This window comes from Oryctolagus cuniculus, chromosome 5, assembly GCF_964237555.1.
Source record: "Oryctolagus cuniculus chromosome 5, mOryCun1.1, whole genome shotgun sequence".
NCBI classification, from domain to species: Eukaryota; Metazoa; Chordata; class Mammalia; order Lagomorpha; family Leporidae; genus Oryctolagus; species Oryctolagus cuniculus.
This window is the reverse complement of record NC_091436.1, coordinates 153,432,914-153,438,523: the sequence shown is the minus strand read 5'-3', so window position 1 is coordinate 153,438,523 and position 5,610 is coordinate 153,432,914. Positions and strand designations below refer to the sequence as shown.

The 5,610-nt window shown below is 47.3% G+C and overlaps 1 long non-coding RNA gene across 1 annotated transcript in view; it reads left to right on the top strand.

Annotated features, from left to right (window-relative positions):
• The window catches only part of LOC127493084 (uncharacterized), a 29,281-nt gene extending 25,860 nt beyond the window's left edge, over positions 1–3,421 (top strand). The window contains exon 3 of the long non-coding RNA XR_007923046.2: positions 3,244–3,421. This is a non-coding gene — a long non-coding RNA (uncharacterized lncRNA). The remainder of the gene's footprint in view (positions 1–3,243) is intronic.
• Positions 3,422–5,610: the final 2,189 nt, after the last annotated feature.

The following is a 5,610-nucleotide window of genomic DNA, read 5'->3' as shown; positions in this document are numbered from 1 at the left end:
CATATGTATTGAGCAAGCCACCACTCTATGAATGCTTCCTGAAAAAAAAAAAAAAGATGATAACCAATCTTCCTTTTCTTGTAGTGGTTTTTATGTGGAAGATTCTGACCTGCAGTGATAAGCTGTCTCTGTGTAATATGCCCATTACAATGGACGTGTAGTCAATTGCATCTTATTCGATAGCACCATATTTAGGGAAGCTTATTACAGAGTAGACACTATGGGTCATGAGTCTAAGCACTTGGCAAATAATCTTTTCATAATAACCCTATGTGCTGGCATTAGTCACATTTTTCCAGAAGACAAAACTGCATCCAAAGATGTTAAGTAACTTGCCCAGGGTCTTATAGCTAGAGAATTTACCTTGTTGTCTACCCTTCTGGGTAGAGTTTGCCAGTGGCTAATTCTATATTCCTTTGAAAATAATTGGTATCCCAAGTAGAAACAAATGCTATTCTTTTTTATGTTTTTTAACTTTATTCCTAAGCACTCTTCCCTGATTTGGTGGTAGGGTACGAAGCAGAGCATGAAATGGAAAACAAGAAACAATTTGTAAGATAACAGTGCTATTTAATGAAGCTGGGACATAGCTTCCCTCATAGTCTCTACCAGTGCCACTCCCCTTTGGGTTTTCTATTTTACCCTGTCCTTTCTTCTCATTTTCTTTCTTCCTCTTCCTGGCTCCCCCTGAAAACACACATACTTTGATCTCAGATAAAGTGGTCCCCTTCTCTTCACAGTCAGAATGAAATGCCCAGTCTATGGCCATACCACCCTGAATGCGCCCGATCTTGTCTGCTCTTGGAAGCTAAGCAGGGTCATCCTGGTTAGTACTTGAATGGGAGAATGCAATGCCCAAACTGTCCTTAGGGAGAAATTCCTCAATATCCAAGGATTTAAGGGACCACAGATAACACAAAGTTTTCAGCATTATAAAACAGGAAGCTTGAGCTGGAGCAGGTGAATGCTGGAGCAGGTGAATCCCGGAGCAGTGAGTACTCTCTGGGCTCCGGCAGCATGAGGTTGAAGGCAGGTATGCCAGAGAAGAAAATGCCACACACACCGCTCTCTGTATTGTGCATCAGCTACGTTCAGTCAGTTCGTCAGTGTACTAGTACAATCCAGTTAAATAATGAGAAAATGTCTAAAGGTTTCATAAAGAATGAATTGAACTCGTTAGGAAATAAACAGGTGATGAAAGATTTGAGACACCCAAAATGGTGTGGGACCTCCCCAAAGATAAGCTGCAGCACAAAGTGGCTGCTTCTCCTGGTTAGAAGAACAAAAGAAAGAAGAGGTTGTGCTGGCATTTAGGAGTTGGCATTGGAACTCCCAGGAAAGGCAAAGCAGCACAAACTGGTCAGGCAGGAGCTGGGACCACCAGAAGAGTCATCTGGTGGGACAGTCACAGGAACCAATAGGGCTGGAGAAGATCCAGGAAACAAAGAAGGAAGAAATAAATACTCCAGTTCCACCATCATCTTCCAACAGTGCTTCCCATTGGCCAAATCTATTGGAAGTCAGAGAGCATGGGAATCTGGGAAATGTAGTTTTCAGTGATATACAGCAAACCATATGTAGGACCTCTGTATTACTACCTCACAATTTTTGTTTTGTATATTTAAAACTATTCAGAAATAAGATGTTTTAAAAAAACCACACAGGCAGAAAGTCAAATAGAAATGTTTCTGCCATTTCAGACCCATGAGTGCATCACCATGTGTGTGCAGTAATCCGGGAACCCTAGAAAACACTGAAATATACTTCTGTCTTTAAAGATGTCAAGAAGCTGGGGTGCCTTGTTTGAAAGAGAGCATGGCAAGGGTCTGGCGCTGTGGTATAGCGGGTAAAGCCGCCATCTGCCGTGCCAGCTTCCCATATGGAGACCGGTTCGAGTCCTGGCTGCTCCATTTCCAATCCATCTCTCTGCTGTGGCCTGGGAAAGCAGTAGAAGATGGCCCAAGAGCTTGGGCCCCTGCACCTGCGTGGGAGACCTGGAAGAAGCTCATGGCTCCTGGCTTCAGATTGGCACAGCTTTGGTCGTTGTGGCCAGCTGGGGAGTGAACCAGCGGATGGACGACCTCTCTCTCTCTCTCTCTCTCTCTCTCTCTCTCTCTCTCTCTCTCCTCTCTCCTCTCTCTGTGTAACTCTGACTTCCAAATAAATAAATAAATCTTAAAAATAAAAAAAAGAGAAAGAGACCATGGCTGACCCATTCTGGGAGTTCACACAACTGCCCTGCTCGCTGGCTGTGTGCTGCACTAGTGACTTGTTTCTATCACTTCTGAGATTAGGTGACACAGGCTGGCACTTGTCTAGGACCTCTCACTTGCTCTTTCTTATAGGAGAACCCCAGCTGTTCCTGGGAAGCTATGATATGGAAAGGCTCACCCAGCAGGAGGCAGCCAAGGACTTGAGGCCCTCCGACTAGGAACCCTGGAAGAAGTGACTTGTGCCAACAGCCATGTGACTGGTCTAGGAAAGGACCGATTTCATGTTGAGTCTTGATGACTGAAGTCCTTGTCTTCACCTCAGAGGCAGCCTTCTGAGATCCAATTTGGACCCAGTTTGGTAGAAGAAGCTCCTGGCTCTTGGCTTTGGACTGGCCCATTTGGGGAGTGAACTAGAGGATAGAAGATTCTCTCTCTCTTTCTCTCTCTGCCTCTTTATAACTCTGACTTTCAAATAAATAAATAAATCTTTTTTTAAAAAAAAGTGGTTTTCATTCAGAGCATTTGAGAAGATGAGACACGAGGGGATCAGGATAGTGGTAAAAAATGGGATCCCAGCTCCTTCATGAAGGCTGTGTGCTCTCTCCCCCTGACTACACCTCATTGCTGACTTAACCAAATGTGGTCTTCCTCTCCTGGCTTCTGTCTGTCATGTCAGCAGGCACAGTGTCATGTGTGCCGATTGGAACTTTTGGGCCAGTGTCAGGAGATGGACAATACTTGTTCTCAAGTAGCTTGCAAACTATGCACCTGTTAGTGGTTAGCTTGATGCTCAGAGGGGCTGTGCTCCATCAGGGTCCCCACGCCCTATGCAGTTGCTTTCCCAGAGACTGTAATAAGGAGAGTAAACATTTTCTGTGTATCATCTAGGAAACCAGTCTCCTAGCACCTGGGGACATTGGCTGATCCTCCCACGGGGAGAGAAGCAGCCATAGTTCCAGGTTCATCACCAAGCAACCCAGAGGAGGTCCCTGGGGTCATCGGCTAAGTTGTTCTGCTTCTGTCTTCACAGCATCTTTGCTTGCGGCCTGAGTGACAGTGCTGTGTTTGCAGTGCACAGTCCCAGCATTGGAGTTCACCAGACTACGGCCACCCCCAGCAGGTATCACTCCCTCTGGGAGAGGGAGAGCAGTCAAGGGGCCTCACTGAGGAATGGGATATGAACGTGAGAGGCTGATGGAAGTGAGGCTTGAGGCAGGTGAATATCTGTGAGAAGAGCGCTTGCATAACACGTGGAAGGCAGGCTCAAGAACATCAACGGTGAGAAACAATGGCAAAGTGGATGTGGTAGGTGCAGGTCACAGCAGAGTGTGGCATATTAGTCAGCCCAGAGCATGATGGGAGTCACCTGGGAGGTGAAACAGGAGCTTTAACAGCACAACAGAGTGAGCCAATGAGTGACGGAGGCAGGGAGAAAGAGAGAGAGAGAGAGAGAAGGAAGGGAGGGAGGGAGGAAGGGAGGAAGGAAGGAAGGAAGTGAGGAAGGGAGGGAGAGAGAAAGCAAGCATTCCTTTACCAGGAAGGAGTGGAAGGTATTCAAGGCACTGGTGTACTTCTAAATGGTTATCAACTGCTTCCCCAAGAACAAGACACACTCGCATACACACACACACACAAACCTGATTTATAACGTTTACTAATTGCCTGGTAAAAAATAGTGCCATTTTATCTAATATCAGGCTCCCAATGTTACACTGCACATAGAACAAAGAAAGGAAATATTCAAAATGACACGTGGGTTTTGCTTGGAGAGCTGAGAATGACAACACCAAGCGCAGAACACCAAGCTCAGGGGTGTGGACACAGCACTGGCCTGCTTCTGGGGTGATACACAGGAGCGGCTGGTTGGGAGCCCCAGTCCCACCCGCAGTCAGAAGGGATTGCATTACAGGCCATGGAAGTTTCACTGAGCTCCCATTTATTTATTCCTTCCTCCCACAGTGCCTGCATACCTGGGGTCCTGCTCCAAGGCCTTCCTCTCTTTTCCTTTCTCTGTGATCCTTTTCAGATGCTCAGTCGGGATGAATTCTCCTGTCCCCACTGCCAGCAGAGAGTTAGGTTGGGCAAAAGCTGAATGGGTAGAGTGTGGGGCACCCTGTCTGGAAAATTCTACGCACAGCACTGGGATGCTGCCTCTGACCCTGGAGGAGAGTGCGGGGAGATGTGGGTCACCACTGCCCCTCACTGTGGCCGTCTGCAGCTGGCCTCCTCCAGAAGCTTCGCTGGGCCCTGCGAGTGAACTGCAGCCAGCAGCAGCTGGGGCTTGAGCTGTTAGCAACTCCAATTACTCCAGAGTCGGCAGGTGGAATCAACATCCCTGATGGGAACGCTAATATCCTTGTCTTTACTTTTCCATGCTTGGAGACCATGGATAGTCTTCATCCAAGATTTTTTCAAAGTTTGTGGAACTAAAAGATAAGTTTCTTTTGGTGCAGAAATCCATGCATAGTTTTCTTATAATACACATCTTCCATGACATCTGTGAAGAGCTCTCAAATAACCTTAGATTTTACAAGAAACCGAGTGCTTTCTGGGTGCCCTTTCATTTGCTTTTTCCTTGCATAATTCTCAGAGGTGCTGTTATTGCACTTTATAGATGAAAAAAAAAACTGATGTTCAGAGACAGCAAGTGACTGAGCTGCAGTCAGACACTTGGGAAATTGCAGAGCTGGAACCCCAGCCAGATGCCGTCCATCCTTCCAGAATAGCTGACTTCAGCTCTATGCTGGTGTGTGCTTTCACACATGGGAAACCACAGAAAATGGTTTTATAGATTAACTGCAGAGACTTTTTTAAAAAGATTTATTTATTTATTTGAAAGACATGGTTACAGAGAGAGAGAGAGGTCTTCCATCCACTGGTTCACTCCCCAAATGGCTGCAATGGCCTGGGTTGAGCCAGTCTGAAGCCAGGAGCCAGGAGCTTCCTCCTCACATGTGGATGCTGGCTGCTAAGGACTTGGGCCATCATCTGCTGCTTTCCCAGGCACATTAGCAGGGAGCTGGATTGGAAAGTGGAGCAGTCAGGACTTGAAAAAGTACCCATATAGGACGCTGACACTGCAGGTGCCAGCTCAACTCACTAAGCCACAGCACTGGCCCTGTGCATAGGCATTTCTTAAGAATAAATTGGGGGGTCCTCGATGTAGCGCAGTGGGTTAACACCCTAGCCTGAAGCGCCAGCATCCCATATAGGCACCGGTTCCAGTCCCGCCTGCTCCACTTCTGATCCAGCTCTCTGCTGCGGCCTGGGAAAGCAGTAGAAGATGTCCCAAGTCCTTGGGCCCCTGCACCCGTGTGGGAAACCTGGAAGAAGCTCCTGGCTCCTGGCTTCGGATCAGCGCAGCTCCGGCCATTGTGGCCAACTGGGGAGTGAACCA